This window comes from Bos indicus, chromosome X, assembly GCF_029378745.1.
Source record: "Bos indicus isolate NIAB-ARS_2022 breed Sahiwal x Tharparkar chromosome X, NIAB-ARS_B.indTharparkar_mat_pri_1.0, whole genome shotgun sequence".
Lineage (NCBI taxonomy): Eukaryota > Metazoa > Chordata > Mammalia > Artiodactyla > Bovidae > Bos > Bos indicus.
Genome location: NC_091789.1, coordinates 10116760 through 10136143, shown reverse-complemented (window position 1 = coordinate 10136143; position 19384 = coordinate 10116760). Strand labels below are relative to the sequence as shown.

Genomic DNA, 19384 nt, shown 5'->3' with positions numbered 1-19384 from the left:
GTAAATAGATGGGGAAACAACAGAAACAGTGAGAGACTTTATTTTTGGGGCTCCAAAATCACTGCAGATGGTGACTGCAGCCATGAAATTAAAAGGGGCTTGCTCCTTGAACGAAAAGCTATGATCAACCTAGACAGCATATTAAAAAGCAGAGACATTACTTTGCCAACAAAGGTCCATCTAGTTAAAGTTGTGGTTTTTCCAGTAGTCATGGATGGATATAAGAGTTGGACTGTGAAGAAAGCTGAGTGCCGGAGAATTGATGTTTTTGAACTATGGTGTTGGAGAATACTCTTGAAAGTCCTTTGGACTCTAAGGAGATCTAACCAGTCCAACCTAAAGGAAATCAGTTCTGGATATTCATTGGAAGGACTTATCCTGAAGCTGAAAGTCCAATACTTTGGCTAGTTAATGGGAAGAACTGACTCACTTGAAAAGACCCAGATGCTGGAAAAGATTGAAGGCAGGAGGAGAAAGGGATTACAGAGGATGAGATGGTTAGAAGGCATCACTGACTCTATGGACATGAGTTTGAGTAAACTCCAGGAGGTGATGGACAGGGAAGCCTGGTGTGCTGTAGTCCATAGGGTCCCAAAAAGTCAGACACAACTGAGCGACTGAACTGAACTGAACTGAAGGAAGAAATGATGCCAAGCCTATCATTTTTTCACAGAAAATAAGGGCATTTTTTTCACAGAAAATAAGGGATGTGAGTTACAGCTTTCAACTCATTCTAGGAGCTCAATATTACCTTTATACCAAAGCCAGACAACAACATTAATAGAAAAGAAAACTACAGGGACTTCCCTGGTGGTCCAGTGTTTAGGACTCAGCACTTTCACTGCTGTGGCCCCAGGTTCAGTCCCTGGTCAGGGATCTAAGACACCACAAGCTGCATGGCACAGCTGAAAAAGCGAAAAAAAGAAAACTATAGACCAACATTCTTCTTGAGCACAGCCTTAAAAATCATTAATAAAATATTAGCAAATCAAATACAGAAAATAATATTAAATAGACAATATATCCTCAAACTGGATTTATCCTAGAGATGAAAGTTTCATTAATATTTGAATATTGAATGATATAGTTTTCCATATTAATAAATAATAATGAAAACCCAGAAGGTTATTTCAATTTAACAAAAGATGTGCAGATTCAAGATCATTGGTACACTGAAAACTAAGATTTTGCTAGGATAATGAGAGAAAACCTATACAAATGTAGAGCTATACCATGCTCATGGATTGGAAACTCAAAGTTACAATGTCAATTCTCCCTAAATTCATATGCAGATTCAATGCAATTCTAATCAATATTCCAGCAGTCTTCTTCATAGAGATTGACAAGTTGATTCTAAATTTATATGGAAATGCAAATTATTCTGAAAACAAAGGGGAAAGATGGAAGAATTATGCTACGTGCTTCATATTATTTTCCTACAAAAGTTGAAAGAGTGAGATATTAATGAAACATAGATATATAGATTGAACAGAATAAATTGACCAGAAATAAACCTTCATATTTATGCTCCAGTTGATTTTCAACAAAGATGCCAAGGTAATTCAATGGGAAAAACATAAGTTTTCAAAAACTCTTGTTAGAACAACTGGATGTCCATGTGAAAACAAAAAAATGAACTTTGATCATGATGACTTCATATATCCAAAAAGGAATTTGAAATTGATGATAAACTTAGATGTATAAGTATATTTATAAAACAGAATACATGAGAATGCTTTTGTGAGCCTAAGTCAGGCACAGTTTTACTAAACAGGGCGCAAATGTCACAAACTATGAAAAGAAAATAGAAAATTGAATTTGAACAGAATTCAAAACGTCTGATTTTAGAAAGACACAATTTGGAAAAAGAAACAAGTCAAAACTTAGGAAAATACTCAAAATATGTATATCAGATAAAGGATTTGTATCAGGAGTATAAAAATAATGTTTATAATATAATAATAAATAGATAAAAGACAACTCCCATTAAAAACAAGCAAATGATTAGAGCAGATGCTGCACAAAAAAGATAAACATCTCACAGATATGCAAATTTTTAAATGTTCAGTATCAGTCATCAGAGCAATGCAAATTAAAATTGCAATATATTATCATTATATGCTAGCTAAAATTTATAAAATTAAAAGACTGCAAAATCAAGCATTCATGACTATGTAGAAAACTTTCTGTTCTCATACTCCTAATGGGAGTGTAAAATGATACTTCCATTTTGGCAATTTTTTGTGCATACCCTTCCACTTTCTATATGACCCACCAATTCTGTTGTTAGCTATTAGCCCCAAGGAAATAAAATCAAAGTAAAGTCAAGACTTGCACATTAATGTTGATAGCAGCTTTATATATAATAACCCCAAATCTGGAAATAACCCAAATATTCATCAACAGGTAAATGGATACAACCAATTGTGGTATTTCCATAAACAGAGTATTACTCATAACCAACAAAGGAATGTACTACTGAAACACACAAATATATGGATGAATTAATAGCTTTCCTGGTGGCTCAAACAGTAAAGAATCTGCCTGCAATGCAGGAGACCTGGGTTTAATCCCTGGGTCAGGAAGATCCCTTGGTGAAAGGAACGGCTACCCACTCCAGTATTCTTGCCTGGAGAATCCCATAGCCAGAGGAACCTGGAGGACTACAAACCATGGGGTTGCAAAGAGTCGGACATGATGGAGCAACTAACACTTTCACTTCAAATATATTCACAACTGTTTTTTAAATTAAAAAATTTTTACTGAAGTATGTAGTTGATTTATAATGCTGTGTCCTCACATGGACTTTCCTCAGAGCATGTATGCAGACACAGAGAGACAGCTCTCTGGAATCTCTTCTTATGAGGACATTAATCCTATTGATTAAGGCCCCACCCTATTACCTTATATAAACTTGATTACTTAGAGGCCCTATCTCCAGATATAGTCACAATGGAGGTTAGGGATTCAAAATATGAATTTTAAGGGGACACAAACATTCAGTCCCTAACAAGCATAAGGCTTTATGTGTGCTTGTGCTTAGGTGCTTAGTTGTGCCCGACTCTTTGTGACCCCATGGACTGTAGCCCACGAGGTTCCTCTGGCTATAAATTGTCAAAACATATTGAAATGAACTCTTAAAATGGGTACATCTTGCTGTGTTAAATAATGCTTCAAAACATGTTTGTGTGGAAATAGTATAATTCAAGCAGTAGATGCAAATAAACAGATTATATAGATCAAGGAATAAAATCATCACATCACTATTTAGAAGTTTCATATCACATATAAGATATGAATAGATTATATCTCTTTGGGGAGAGAAAAATACCATTAAAATATTCATAGGAATTTAATCAACAGTTTTAGGAGCTTAAAAAATATCCTATGATGAACAATTAAGAGAAACTGAGTTGCTCTGCTTGGAACGGGAAAAACATGATGGTGAGATAAGGCAAAGATAGATATCTACAGGTATTTGATAACTGCTATGAAGAAAGTTAAGTGACTCAGAGTCTATGTAAGTGTAGAAGGTAGGTATGGATGGTTAGATGAAAGTTACAATGGAAACTTTAAAGCTTAATTTGACAAAGTACCTTCAAATAATTAGTGTTGTCCAACAATATACTCAACTTTAGAAATAAGTGATTTGATCGGGGAAAGCAATAATAGTAACTGTCATTTTTCCATAATATTTCAGAATAATTATCATTTAAGCTTTAATAACTTTTCATATGATTCAGTTCAGTTCAGTCATTCAGTCGTGTCCGACTCTTTGTGACCGCATAAATCGCAGCACGCCAGGCCTCCCTGTCCATCACCAACTCCCAGAACTTACTCAAACTCATGTCCATTGAGTCAGTGATGGCATCCAACCATTTCATCTTCTGTCGTCCCCTTCTCCTCCTGCCTTCAGTCTTTCCCAACATCAGGGTTTTTTCCAATGAGTCAGTTCTTCGCATGAGGTGGCCAAGTATTGGAGTTTCAGCTTCAGCATCAGTCCTTCCAATGAACACCCAGGACTGATCTCCTTTAGGATGGACTGGTTGGATCTCCTTGCCATCCAAGGGACTCTCAAGAGTCTTCTCCAACACCACAGACAACAAATGTCAAAGAGGTGGCCAGTAATTCATAACAGTCTTCAACAGGATTAATTATTGATTCTTATGATAATTTACATATAACAGCTTGTTCTCTAATGCTTTGTTTACCAAATTTATCATGCAATATTAGAAGTTGGAGACAAGAGAACAATCAAGTGCCTTCTCTCCCCCCCAATAAGAAATGATAACATGATTCTTGATGACTATGTTTGTTTAAAATAATGCAATTTTTTTTTATATTTGATATTGGAGCACATGATGCAGACAGGATGTTGGTATTTGGCACAGAATCTGGCTTAGATGATCTGGTGAAATACAAAGACTGAGCATATGATGGAATATTTACATACAGTCCAGATATGTACAACCTCTTATATATGTTACATATATTAATAAGAAATAACAGTGGTCCTTGTCTGTTTATTTTACTATGAGGGAAATCTAAAGACTTACAACAGGCACTTTTATATCTTAAGAAATTTAAATCCTGAATCCTTAATGATTAACTTTGAGAAAGAAAGTATCATCACTTACCTGGGAAGCCCTCTCTAAAATATACCCAAATACAGTTATAACCATGAACCTACACACATTTTAGATGTATTCAAATATTTTTCTATTTTCATTATTCACAATAAAATCTTTAAACAATTAAAATTTTGTTATCAATTTTTCATGTTTCATTGTGTCCTTTTTAATGTTTCTCTTTAATTTTTTTCTATTTTTCTTTCAGTTGCTTTAAGATATAATTGACATACTGCTTGATGTAAGTTTAAGGTGTACAACATAAAGACTTGGCTTACATACATCATGAACGCCATACAAAGTTTAGTGAACATCCATCATGTCACGTAGACAGAAAAATAAAGAAAGTGATGAGAACTCTTAGTGTTTACTCTCTTAACTTTCATATATAACATACAGCAGAGTTAGTTATGTTTATTATGTTGTATACTACATCCCAAGCACTTATTTATCTTATAACTGGAAGTATGCAACTTTTAACTATCTTCATTCAATTTCACTTCCTCCAGTCCATGCCACTGGTAACCACAAATATGATGTGCTTCCCTATGAGTTTACTTGTTTTTTGTTGAAATATAATTGACCGACAACACTATGTAGTTCCTGGTACACAACGTAATGATTTGATATTTCTATACATTTCAAAATGATCACCGTGATAAATCTAGTTACCATCTGTCACATGCACAGATATTACATAATTATTGGCTATATTCCCCACACTGTAAATTTCATAATTTTGACTCATTTGTTTTCTAATTGAAAGTTTGTACCTCTTAATCTCCCTTACCTATTTCTTTCCTCTTCCCCCTTATTCCCCCTCTGGTAACCACTTGTTTGTTCTCTGTATCTATTACTTTTTCTGTTTAGCTGTGTTTTCCCACCTGTTTTTTTAGATTCTACATACAAACATATTTGTCTTTCTTTGTCTGACAATCCACCTAGCATAATACCTCTAGATCCATTCATGATGTCGCAAATGGCAAGATGTCATTATTTTTTATAGCTGGGTAATATAATTTGGGTATGTATATATGCATATATGGGCTTCCCATGTAGCTCAGATGGTAAAGAATCTGCCTGAAATGCAGGAGATCGGGTTTGATCCCTGGGTTGGGAAGACCCCCTGGAGAAGGGAATGGCAACCCACACCAGTATTCTTGCCTAGATAATTCCATGGACACAGGAGCCTGGGGGGCTATAGCCCATGGGGAAACAAAGAGTCGGACATGACTGAGTGACTAACACATACACACACATATACATATATGTATATCCATATGTATATATATATATATATATACACACACACACACACATATGTGTGTCTCATATCTTCTTTATTAATTCATTTATTGATGACACTTCAGTTGCTTCTGTATCTTGGCTATTATAAATAGTGATGCAATGAACATAAGGGCATTCATATCTTTTTGAATTAGTGTTTTGTTTTCATCCAATAAACACCCAGTACTGGAATTGATGGAACATATGATAGTTCTATTTTAATTAAAAAAAAAAATCTCCACACTGTTTTCCATCATGGCTGAACCACTTTACAATCTCACCAAGTACACAAGATTTCCCTTGTTTCACATCCTCACCAACACTTATTATCTTTTTGATAATAGCCATTCTGACAAGTGTGAAGTAAAATAACATTGTGGGTTTGATTTGCATTTAACTGATGATTATTGATGCTGAATATATTATCATATGCCTGTTGGCCATCTATATGTCTTCTTTGTAAAAATGTCTATCCAGAACCTCTTCCCATTTTTTAATGGGGTAGTTTAGTATTTCTGATGTTGAGTTGTATGAGTTCTTTGTATATTTTGGCTATTAACCCCTTTCCCAGGTAGATTGCTTATCTCTGCTTTACTCAGTTCTTCTGTGGTTTTATTTTGTTCCTTCTTTTGGAACATAATTCTTTGTCACCTCATTTTGCCTGATCTGCTGTTCTTATTTATGTATTTGGGCAGTTGGTAGCATTTCATCATCTTAGAGAAATGGCTTTATGTAGAACATATACAAAGAACTCATATAACTTACCCCACAAGGTCATGTTGTGTGCAAAACCCCTGGGTGTCCTGGGGATAATACTGGCCCAGTTGTGTGCAGAGCTAGGTCCCAGGGTAGCCAGCTGCAGGGCCAGGTTCCTGTAGCTAATAACAGACTACTGGGGGGCAAGGTTGTTTTCTGACATGGGTTTTCTAACAGCTGGGTCCCAGGGTAGCTGGCTGAAGCATCTAGCAAGTCCTAAAGCTGGTATTAGACTGATGCTGTGTGAGTGGGGCTAGATCATGGGGTGGTTGGCTGAGTGGGCCAAAGTGTCCTGGAACTCGTTTCTGCCTGCTGGTGTGCAGGTCTGGGGCCCCAAACATCCCAAGATGGTGCATGCCTGCTGGTGGGTGAAGCTAGGGTTGGAGCAAGGGGTAGCCCAGTGGTGAGTAGAGCTGGGTCCAGGCATCTCTGGTTGCAAGGCCTATGTGTACCACACCTGCAGTAGGTTTTTCAATGGTGGGACCTGGGCCCAGAGGGTCCTGGAGTTATTGCTGGGTCACTGGTGGCTAGAGCCATGTCCTAGGATCTCTGGCTGTGTGGTTTGTGGGTTCCAGCTTTTTTGTTGGCTCACAGGTGGATGGAGCTGGGGCCCAAGAGGTGCCAGGGTTGGTGCCCACACTCTGGTCTTTGAAGCTTGGTCCAAGGGCAAGTGTCAGTCCACTGATGATTGGACCAGGTCTTAGAGCAACTTTTGGCATAGTGGTAGGCCAGTGGGGTCCAGTCTGGTGACTGGCTATAAGGCTATGGAAATCCAGGGCTAATGCCAGCACACTGGTGGATGGGGCTGGGTCCTGGACCATCTGGTAGGCAGGGCTGGGTCCTAGTGTTAATGAGCTAAAGAGAAGATTCTAATATGATGCTTGGCAGCACCAGTGTCCTCATGATAGGATGAGATCCCCAAAATGGTTGCTGCCAGTGTCTGTATCTACAGGGTGAGCTCCAGTTGTCCACTGCTTCTCTTGGAGTATCTGCAAGATCAGCAGGTGGGTCTGACCCAGGCTCCTTTCCAATTACTGCTTCTATCTTGACCCTTAGAGCATGTGAAATCTTGTGTGCACAGTTTAAAAGCAGAGTCATGGTTTCCTACAATCCTTTCACTCTCCCAAAAGCAAGTCACAGTGGTCTTCATAGTCAAATGTTCTGGGGGCTCCTCTTACTAGTGCAAGACCCTATGCTGGGGAACCTGAGTGGGACTCACACCCCTCAGTCCTAGGGGAAAACCTATGCAATTTTAATTATCCCTCCATTTTTAGGTCCCTCACCCAAGGGTATAGGGTGTTGACTATACTGCAACTCTGCCCCTCCTACCCATCTCATTGTAGTTCCTTCTTTATATCTTTGCTTGTAGAAGATTGTTTCTGCTCAGGTCATTCTCATCGACATTTGCTCTGTAAGTAGTTGTAATATTGGTATGCCTGTGTGAGGAGGTGAACTCTGGGTCTTCCTACTCTACCACCTTGGCCACACGTGTCTCTGCCAGTCTTTTATTTTTAATATTTTATGTGTGTGTGTTTGTGTGTGTGTGTGTGTACTCAATCATGTCCAACTCTGTGACCCCATGGACCATAGCCCACCAGACTCCTCTGTCCATGGCATTTTCCAGGCAAGAATATTCAAATTGGTTGCTGCTTTCTACTCCCGGAGGTCTTCCTGACCCAGGGATCAAACCCGAGTCTCTTGCATTTCCTGCATTGATAGCTTCATTCTTTACCACTATACCACCTGGGGAGCCCTTTGTATTTTACAGCAAATTGCCTTATGGCCATTTAGCTGTGCAGTAAAACTACATGCAGGAAAACTTCTTGCAACACAGATGTTTTTAACAAAAATACTAGACACGTTTCCAGGCCATATCTATATCTATTTATATGTATTATATGTATATCTACATCTATCATCATATAACCCCCTTATTCATAAAATTAGTCAATACAATAAAACCATTGCTCTATATTTGAAATTTTTCATTTTGGGAAATTAAAGCTTGTTACAGATGCATCGTTTAGTTTCATCATTTATGACCCACCTAGGTTCAGACTCAACTTGTTGGCCATATTTAGATGTGCTTCCAACACCAAATCCAGGACGTTCTTGACACTGAGAGACTCATAACCACCGTTCTGAGTGGTTCTCTTATAGATCCCCCTCCTGATTGGCTAAAAGAGAGGGATAAATGCAGCTTTCTCTTTTTCCATAAAACACTGACAAGCACATGAAATGGTTTCTCCTGTTATTTTGTGTTCCTCCAACCTCAATGATTATGTAGCATTTTAGCATTCTCCACAAATATGGTCTATCAGTATCACTAACAGTTCAGTTACTCAGTTGTGTCCGACTCTTTGCGACCCAATGGACTGCAGCATGCCAGGCCTCCCAGTCCATCACCAATACCCAGAGCTTATTCAAACTCATGTCCATCGAGTCAGTGATGTCATCGAACCATCTTATCCTCTGTCATCCCTTTCTCCTCCCAGCTTCAATCTTTCCAGCATCAGGGTTTTTTCCTGATGCAAAAAAGTGAGTTTCTTTCTTGCATAAGGTGACCAAAGTATTGGAGTTTCAGCTTCAGCATCAGTTCTTCCAATGAATATTCAGGACTGATCTCCTTTAGGATGGACTGGCTGGATCTCCTTGCAGTCCAAGGGACTCTCAAGAGTCTTCTCCAACACCACAGTTCAAAAGTATCAATTCTTCAGTGCTCAGCTTTCTTTATAGTCCAACTTTCACATTCACACACAACTACTGGGAAAACCATAGCTTTGACTAGATGGACTTTTCTTGCCAAAGAAATGTCTCTGTTTTTTAATATGCTGTCTATGTTGGTCATAGCTTTTCTTCCAAAGAGTAAGAGTCTTTTAATTTCATGGCTGTAGTCACCATCTGCAGTGACTTTGGAGCTCCCAAAAAATAAAGTTTCTCACTGTTTCCATTGTTTCCCCATCTATTTGCCATGAAGTGATGGGACTGGATGCCATGATCTTAGTTTTCTGAATGTTCAGTTTTAAGCCGGCTTTCTCACTGTCCTCTTTCACTTTCATCAAGAGGCTCTTTAGTTTCTCCTCACTTTCTGCCTTAAGGGTAATGTCATCTCCATATCTGAGGTTATTGATATTTATCCCAGCAATCTTGATTCCAGCTTGTGCTTCATCCAGCCCAACATTTTTCTGGATGTACTCTGCATATAAGTTAAATAATCAAGGTGACAATATGCAGCCTTGACATACTACTTTCCTGATTTGGAACCAGTCTGTTGTTCCATGTCCAGTTCTAACTGTTGTTTCTTGACCTGCATACAGATTTCTCAGCAGGCAGGTCAGGTACCTGGTATTCCCATTTCTTGAAGAATTTTATATAGTTTGTTGTAATCAACAAAATCAAAGAATTTTGTGTAGTAAATAAAGCAGAAGTAGATGTTTTTCTGGAACTCTTGCTTTTTCGATGATCCAGTGGATGTTGGCAATTTGATATCTGGTTCCTCTGCCTTTTCTAAAACCAGCTTGAACATCTGGAAGTTCATGGTTCATGTACTGCTGAAGCCTGGCTTGGAGGATTTTGAGCAGTACTTTGCTACTGTGTGAGATGAGTGCAATTGTGTGGTAGTTTGAGCATTCTTTGGCATTGCCTTTCTTTGGGATTGGAATGAAAACTGACATTTTCCAGTCCTGTGGCCACTGCTGAGTTTTCCAAATTTGCTGACATATAGAGTGCAGCACTTTCACAGCATCATCTTTTAGGATTTGAAATAGCTGAGCTGGAATTCCATCACCTCCACTAGCTTTCTTCATAGTAATGCTTCCCAAGGCCCAGTTGACTTCTCATTCCAGGATGTCTGGCTATAGGTGAGTGATCACACCATCATCGTTATCTGGGTCATGAAGATCTTTGTTGTTTATTTCTTCTGTGTTTTCTTGGCAAAACTCTGTTAGCCTTTGCCCTGCTTCATTTTGTACTCCAGGTCCAAATTTTCCTGTTACCCCATGTATATCTTGACTTCCTACTTTTGCATTCCAGTCCCCTATAATGAAAAGGACATCTTTTTTTGGATGTTAGTTCTAGAAGGTCTTTAGGTTCATAGAACCATTCAACTTAAGTTTCTTCTACATTACTGGTCCAGGCACAGACTTGGATTATTCTAATACTGAATGGTTTGCCATGGAAACAAAGAGAGTTCATTCTGTTGTTTTTGAGCTTTCATCCAAGTACTGCATTTCAGACTATTTTGTTGACTATGAGGGCTACTCCATTTCTTCTAAGGGAGTCTTGCCCACAGTAGTAGATATACTGGTCATCTGAGTTAAATTCACTCATTCCAGTCCATTTTAGTTCCCTGATTCCTAAAATGTCAATGCTCACTCTTGCTATGTCCTGTTTGACCACTTCCAATTTACTTTGATCCATGGACCTAACATTCCAGGTCCTATGCAATATTGCTCTTACAGCATTGGACATTACTTTCATCACCAGCCACATCCACAACTGGGTGTTGTTTTTGCCTTGGCTCCGTCTCTTCATTCTTTCTGGAGTTATTTCTCCACCAATCTCCAGTAGCATATTGGGCACCTACCAACCTGGGTAGTTCATCCTTCAGTGTCCTATGTTTTTGCCTTTTCATACTGTTCATTGGGTTCTCAAGGCAAGAATACTGAAGTGGTTTGCTGTTCCCTTCTCCAGTGGACCATGTTTTGTCAGAACTCTCCACCATGACCTGCCATCTTGGGTGGCCCTACATGGCATGGCTCATAGTTTCATTGAGTTAGACAAGGCTGTGGTCCATGTGATCAGATTGGTTAGTTTTCTGTGGCTGTGGTTTTCAGTCTGTCTGCTCTCTGATGAAGAAGGATAAGAGGCTTATGGAAGTTTCCTGATGGGAAAGACTGACTGAGGGGAAACTGAGTCTTGTTCTGATGGGCAGGGCCATGCTCAGTAAATCTTTAATCTAATTTTCTGTTAATGGGTGGGGCTGTGTTCCCTCCCTACTGTTTGACCTGAGGCCAAACTATCAGATCAGATCACTCGCTCAGTTATGTCTTTGTCACCCCATGAATCACAGCACGCCAGGCCTCCCTGTCCATCACCAACTCCCGGAGTTCACCCAGACTCATGTCAATCGAGTCAGTGATGCCATCCAGCCATCTCATCCTCTGTCATCCCCTTCTCCTCTTGCCCCCAATCCCTCTCAGCATCAGAGTCTTTTCCAATGAGTCAACTCTTCACATGAAGTGGCCAAAGTACTGGAGTTTCAGCTTCAGCATCATTCCTTCCAAAGAAATTCCAGGGCTGATCTCCTTTAGAATGGACTGGTTGAATCTCCTTGCAGTCCAAGGGACTCTCAAGAGTCTTCTCCAACACCACAGTTCAAAAGCGTCAATTCTTCGGTGCTCAGCCTTCTTCACAGTCCAACTCTCACATCCATACATGACCACAGGAAAAACCATAGCCTTGACTAGACGAACCTTTGTTGGCAAAGTAATGTCTCTGCTTTTGAATATGCTATCTAGGTTGGTCATAACTTTCCTTCCAAGGAGTAAGCGTCTTTTAATTTCATGTCTGCAGTCACCATCTACAGTGATTTTGGAGCCCCCAAAAATAAAGTCTGCCACTGTTTCCACTGTTTCCCCATCTATTTCCCATGAAGTGATGGGACCAGATGCCATGATCTTTGTTTTCTGAATGTTGAGCTTTAAGCCAACTTTTTCACTCTCCACTTTCACTTTCATCAACAGGCTTTTTAGTTCCTCTTCACTTTCTGCCATAAGGGTGGTGTCATCTGCATATCTGAGGTTATTGATATTTCTCCCGGCAATCTTGATTCCAGCTTGTGTTTCTTCCAGTCCAGCGTTTCTCATGATGTACTCTGCATATAAGTTAAATAAACAGGGTGACAATATACAGCCTTGACGTACTCCTTTTCCTATTTGGAACCAATCTGTTGTTCCATGTCCAGTTCTAACTGTTGCTTCCTGACCTGCATATAAATTTCTCAAGAGGCAGATCAGGTGGTCTGGTATTCCCATCTCTTTCAGAATTTTCCAAGGTTATTGTGATCCACACAGTCAAAGGCTTTGGCATAGTCAATAAAGCAGACCTGTTTGACCTGAGGCCAAACTATGGTGGAGGTAATGAAGATAATGGTGACCTTCTTCAAAATGTCCCATGCGGGCACTGCAGCAGTCAGTGACCCCTACCCTGCAGCAGGCCACTGCCGACCGACACCTCCACCAGAGACTCCTGGATACTCACAGGCAAGTCTGGGTCAGTCTCCTGTGGGGTCACTGCTCCTTTCTCCTGGTCCTGGTGCACACAAGGTTTGTTTGTGCCTTCCAAGAGTCTATTTCCTCAGTTCTTTGTAAGTTCTGGCAGCTCTATGATGGTGTTATTGGTGACTTCCTCCAAGAGGGCTTATGCCATACCCAGGTCTGCTGAACCCAGAGTCCCTGCCCCTGCAGCAGGCCAGTGCTGACCCATACCTCTGCAGGAGACACTCAAACACAGTTCTGGTTCAGTATCTGTGGGGTCTCTGGGTCCTGGTGTGCACAAGATTTGTTTGATCCCTCCAAGTGTCTCTGGTTGGTATGGGGTTTGATTCTAAATGTGACTTCACCCCTCCTACCATCTTGCTTGGGCTTCTCCTTTGCCCTTGGACATGGGGTATCTTTTTGTGGTGGAATCCAACATTCTCTTGTAGACGGTTGTTCAGCAACAAGTTGTAATTTTGGAGTTCTCGCAGAAGTTGAGCGCATGTCATTCTACTCTGCCATCTTGTGATCAACACATGGTCTAACACCTTGCTTTGGGAGGCAGAGATTCTTTTTGCCTCTCTTAATATTGGTCTCAGTTTTGGGGCTTTCTGATAAAAATCTGAGAATAAAGGAGAATAATTCTCCATTCATATCCTCATCTTATTCCTAAGAATAAGAAGCTGTATTGGGTGGTTTGAAATGGATAAATAGTGATATTTTGAAATTAGTACAATGCATAGTGGCAAGGGCTTCCCTGGTGGCTCAGAGGGTAAAGCGTCTGCCCAAAATGCATGAGACCTGGGCTCAATGCCTGGGTCAGGAAGATCCCCTGGAAAAGGACATGGCAACCCCACTGCAGTATTCCTGCCTGGAGAATCCCATGGATGGAGGAGCCTGGTGGGCTAAATATATATATAGTCCATGGAGTCACAGAGAGTTGGACACGACTGAGTGACTTCACTTTTAGTGGTTAAGGGTACCAATTTCAGAGTTAGGTTTAAATCCAGGCTCCTCCACTTATTAGGCATGTGACATCTAGCAATTTTCTTATAACCTCTGTGCCTTGGGGGATAATACCTATTTCAGAGGGTTATTATAAAGACTAACTGGATTAATATTTGCAAAGCAATTAAAATAGTGTCTGGTATAGAATAAATGTTCAATGGAGAACAAATTCTAAATATTAATTACATAAGTAAACATAAGTATGATACTTTTGCCTTTGACATTTTGCCTTTTGTCTTTGACACCTCAAAATTAATTACTTATTAGGGTTTGGGCCTGAAAGCCTGAACTTTTGTCTCCTTATCCAATTTTCACATCCAACAGTTTTATGACACTTAGCCAATAATATAGGTAAGGCCCTACCTATAACATGAAATCCAATGCTTTCCATCTCTTCAACTTATACCCTGGCATGTTATGCCATATTTTTTAAATGTATTATTTCTGTTTCTTTTGCTTTAAACCAGGACAACAGTCAGCATTATACTCCTAAATGGGTGAACTGCTTTCAAAATAATGTTCTTGGGAATATATCAAATTTTCATCTAAGGTTATTTATTGAGACAGGCAGGAAATTGAATGCCCAAGAGACATAAAGTGAGGAAAAGATGAAACAACTTAATATATATTATACTTTCTCTCTTTAGAGTTTTAAAATCTGTATGCATGAATAGGGTACAGTTGGACTCTAAAATCTAGTCTGAGTGCATTTAAACTGTTGATATACAATAAATATTTACAATATCAATAAATTCAATTTAACCTAAAGCTCTTCTAAAGTGTCCATTTCTCTCTAGAGTCAGTTTCTGAGCATGTCTTTTCTATATATTTATCATTAGATATAATTTCATTCTAAAGTTAAAATTAACTAGCTAATGTTGAAAGGCAAATGCACAACATTGTCTTCAATGTATAAATAAAGCTATAACATTCTCTTTCTGAGATGATGTGACACCTGACCATTAGTTATATTATGTGGAGAATGTGCAAAAGGTAAAAAAAAAAAATTAAAAAAAATAAAACAAAAAATCCATAAAGTCAGTGAATGAGAGTTAGGAAAACTCAAGAAATAACAGAATAACGGTAATCTTCATAGTCTCTAAATGTATAGTTTGTGAAGGCAAAATCATTACAACACTGTATCATTAGGGTAGACCACAAAGGCCAGCTTGAACCAAAGATCTTTCTGATGAGACATAATAACTTCTCTAAGAACATGTGCAGGTTGAATTTAGAACTACTACACTAAATTCTCTAGCTGCTGCAAATTCACAGCTGGAGTCAACCTGTCTAATTATATTGCTTGTCAGATAAATCTCCTTCCTGCAGCTATTCCACAACTGCATGGCAGTATGAATATACTTGCCTCAAATGTTCTGAAAACAGAAGAGTATCTTATTTCTATCCTCCCTACTCCATAGTCTACAATAAATAGGAAACACAGTAATTTTATAATTAGATTACTCTGTTTTATCTCAAATCCTGTATGTCAGAACACACACCTTTCTTAATTTAAAAACATAAGAAAATTGTCAAGATCTGATTGGTGGCAAAAGCGCACCTTCTAACATGTGCTGGATACTGGTAATTTCACTCATCATGTGTAGCTGACACACAAAAAAATGTAATTACCCATTTCTGTTAATCTTGGCAATTTATTTAGATTTTTTCCTGAACCAATTTTTCCTGAACCAATTTCCTCGTGTTCATGAGAATTACTGTTTGATTTTATTGTTTTCTTAGGTCTTTGTGGGGGCACTAGAGATTCTCAGATTTTTGTTTGGTGTTCTGCTTAACCCTGCTTTTCTGTCTTTGAGAAATTATAGAACACAGTAAGTCCAGGACTTAGAAAGGTTAAAGTTTTATACTATACAATGAGGGATACAGAAGTCAAAAGAATAGCCCTTGAGCTAAGCAAATTCAGTTGTAAAGACTTTTATATATAAAGCATAACCGCAGGGAAGACACAAGGACATAAAGATCATGGATCATTTCACTCATGTATCCATATCACTTAGTCCTGGGCTCAGCATATAACTTAACACATACTTGTTGAATGGGTTAATTACTATCAGCATATAAAGAAGAGGTACATTTGACATACATGATGTAATATCAGATATAACATTGACTAATTACCCACATGGTACTTAATTTTGTCTTGTGAAATTTTCATGCAAGCTGTGTCAGCTTATCTAAAAGTGAAAGCAGAATGATATAAAATAGCATTCTTCAATGTTTTGAAAGGCTTTTAATAAATGTAAAATTTCATCTTTCTGCTTGAAAATTCTGAAATTCATTCCCCTATGTTTACATAGACAATCTTTGCTATTTTTGGCATATTTCCAGTAGCCAAGGAAGTTGTTAAGCTTTGTTTTCTATAGCATTTATGAAAACAATATTTCTATTCTGTCTCCAAAGATAAAATTGTATCAGAGTTTTGAATATGTATTTTGAAATGTTACCACAGGTGTTCATATTCTGTATACCTCCTCACCACACACCTTGAGAACGCTAGTAACTGGATCTGTAATCAAGAAATGTATCCAGGTTAAATGCCACTAAACCCAAACTGAAAAACATTTCCTTTGAAAAATATGAAAAGTTCAGTTGGAGGCAGTTAACTCTGATCTAATAGAAAAGGCTCTGGACTAGAGTAAGACAGTCCTGAGTTTAAATCTCAGCTCTACAACTTACCAGTTGTTTGATTTTGATGACTAGTTGCTTGATCTATGACTAATTGTTTGATTAAGCTGCTTAATCTTTTAAAGTCCATTTATCTATAAAATATAGATAATCATATAATTTTCTGTATAAATTACCAGATATTTAGAGGGCACTCAGTAATTAACATTTGAAATTGAATAAAAGAACTGTTCCTCATTAGCGCTTACCCTAGTTCAGCTCTGTAACAAACTATGTAATTCTGATCATGTAAGTTCACTTCTCAAGGTTTAAATTTATAATAAAACTAACATTTTTTTCCATATTTCCTCACAGGGTTATTGCAAGAACTACATGAAATAATTACTCATGATGTATTAGCTTTTCTCTCCTGTATTTCCTGTTTAAATGGAAGTAGCATATCATCTTATCTCTCTTGATTTATAATTACTGTGTTACAGGCTGACTTTCTTTGGAAGCAGATTGTAAAACAGTGTTATATGTTATAAAACATAAGGGAAGATTTAGGAAATGCTTTTAAGATCAACTACCTGCAGAAAAGATGAGAAGTAGGAGTGGGCAGTGGGAGAGGTTGAGCAGCCTAGATGGAAGTCTCAGCTGACTCTAAAGAGCTCTGTGGAGACGAGATGACAAAACAGAAGCAGACTCACAGACTTTGAGAATGAACCTGTGGTTCCTGAGTGGAAGGATGGAGGGAAAGGATAGTTAGGGAGTTTGGGATCAACGTGGACACACTGCTAATATTTAAATTGGATCACCAAGGACCTACTGTATAGCACATGGAACTCTGCTCAGTGTTATGTAACAGCCTGGATGGGAGAGGGGTTTGCAGGAGAATGGATACATGTACATGGATGGCTGAGTCCCTTTGCTGTTCATCTGAAACTATCACAACGCTGTTTGTCAATCAATTCTACCACAATACAAAACAAAAAAAAATAATCATAACAAAGAAAAATAATAAAAAGTTTATAGATTTTTAACTTTTTTATTAAAAAAAAAAAAAAAAACAAGATAGGATGACCTTCCAGAGCCAATCAAAGGTAGGATGAGAGGGTCAGGACTTTATGCCTCTGTACCAGTCAGTCATTAGATGTTAACTGCTCAGGAAGAAGATGTGACCTCAAGGAGGGCAACTCATTTCAGCTGAGACAATCCTAAAAGGTGGGTGATAACTGGTAGCTGTCTGCTGGAGGCATTCCCAGCAGCTGGGGTAATAACATCTACATTCCCAAAAGGGGGACCTAGGTGGTGAATCATGGTGTCTACCACAGTCTATTCCCTGAACTCAGATTTTTTTCTTGTCAAGCTCATAGCTGATAGTTAAATGGAGCTTTTATTGCGTCCCCTAGCAGAGACATTCTCCATGGGATTTTCCAGGCAAGAGTACTGGAGTGGGGTGCCATCGCCTTCCCCACTTCTTTAGGGAACAGGACCTCTAAACCCCCAGATCCCTGGGTTTCATGGATGGGAGGCGTAAATTCCCCAAACTGTCCCCTAAGTCTGATGGTAACTGTGGCCAATTGTCCTTTCTCACCTTGGTTCCATGACCCAAGTATTCTTCCAGTTGTAACACGTATCATTTAAAGGTATTTCTGCCACAATACCTTTGCTGTAAAATTGATCAGTTGGTCCGATGCAGTTGTTATGTGGTATTTCATAGTGGATCAAACTTTCTGTAAGCCCTTGCATAACAATGATGGCTGAGGCCCTGCAGGCAGGAGAGGCAAATTTATACCTAAGATATGTATTTATTCCTGTCCCCTTTCTCCTTTACTAGGTCTGTCACATTCTTAACCAGCTTAAGTTGAAACATAACCCAAGTCATAAGTTTAGTGGCCAGGATGAAATGTGGGAGAAGATGAAAGGAACACACATTGTCTTGTAAAGAAGAGGCTTCTGCACTGTCTCCAAACAAGAAGGGAATACCAGGTCTTCATGGGAAGGAGTGGTCCTCTTCTACATGCTCATAGGATTCAGGGCAATCTGTAGATTCAAGACTTTCAGGAGCATCAATCCAGATCTTCCCATCCCATGTGTCAAAGTCCCATTCTTTCCCAGTCACAGTCCTTAACTTTTAAAGCAGACCTGCCTTGGTTGAAACTTTAACTTCTATGAAACTCTGCTATTCTTACAATTAAGTCCTAAGCCTCATTCTGAGCTTTCTCTACCCTTCTGCTTAAGGAGAACAGAGTGCCTTTAATCACAGTCAAGGAGGCCTTCTGGCATTCACACTTAGCCTATAATCTTCAATTAATCATGTTAAATGTTTTCTTATATTTTCCCCAAAAATATCAATTGAGCTTAACTAGATAACCAAATTTCAATACTCTTCAGTTGGTATCTCCTCCCATTATTCTAAAAAACCTGATATATCCCATTAAATCATTTTCTAATAACATACCATCCCAATTTACCACATGTAAAAGTTTTTAACAATTATATCATTAGCCTGTGCCAGGAGTCACCTGAGCTCCATCTATGATCACTGATAGAGGTGTCATTGCCAGCCAGACAGCACTGATACAGTACTAAAATCCCATCCCAAAATTTGCTTTCTAAGACTACTCCTGGCCTTAGCTATACTAGGTTAGCTCTCCAGGAACCAGATGCTTGAAAAACTAGAACTTAGCAGGCTTATTAAGGAATGATACTGGGGACAAGAACTGTGGAAGTGAAGGTAAAAAATAAGAATTTTCCAAAAGCAAAAGGTTGAACTGTGAAACAGCCTCAGTGGAAGCCCCAACCAACCCAACTGGATGT

At 38.8% G+C, this 19384-nt stretch overlaps 1 non-coding gene across 1 annotated transcript; it reads left to right on the top strand.

Moving 5' to 3' along the window:
* Window positions 1-804: 804 nt before the first annotated feature.
* On the top strand, window positions 805-877 carry TRNAE-UUC (transfer RNA glutamic acid (anticodon UUC)). Its single transcript has one exon. It is a non-coding gene; the product is annotated as a tRNA-Glu (tRNA).
* The last annotated feature ends 18507 nt before the right edge of the window (window positions 878-19384 follow it).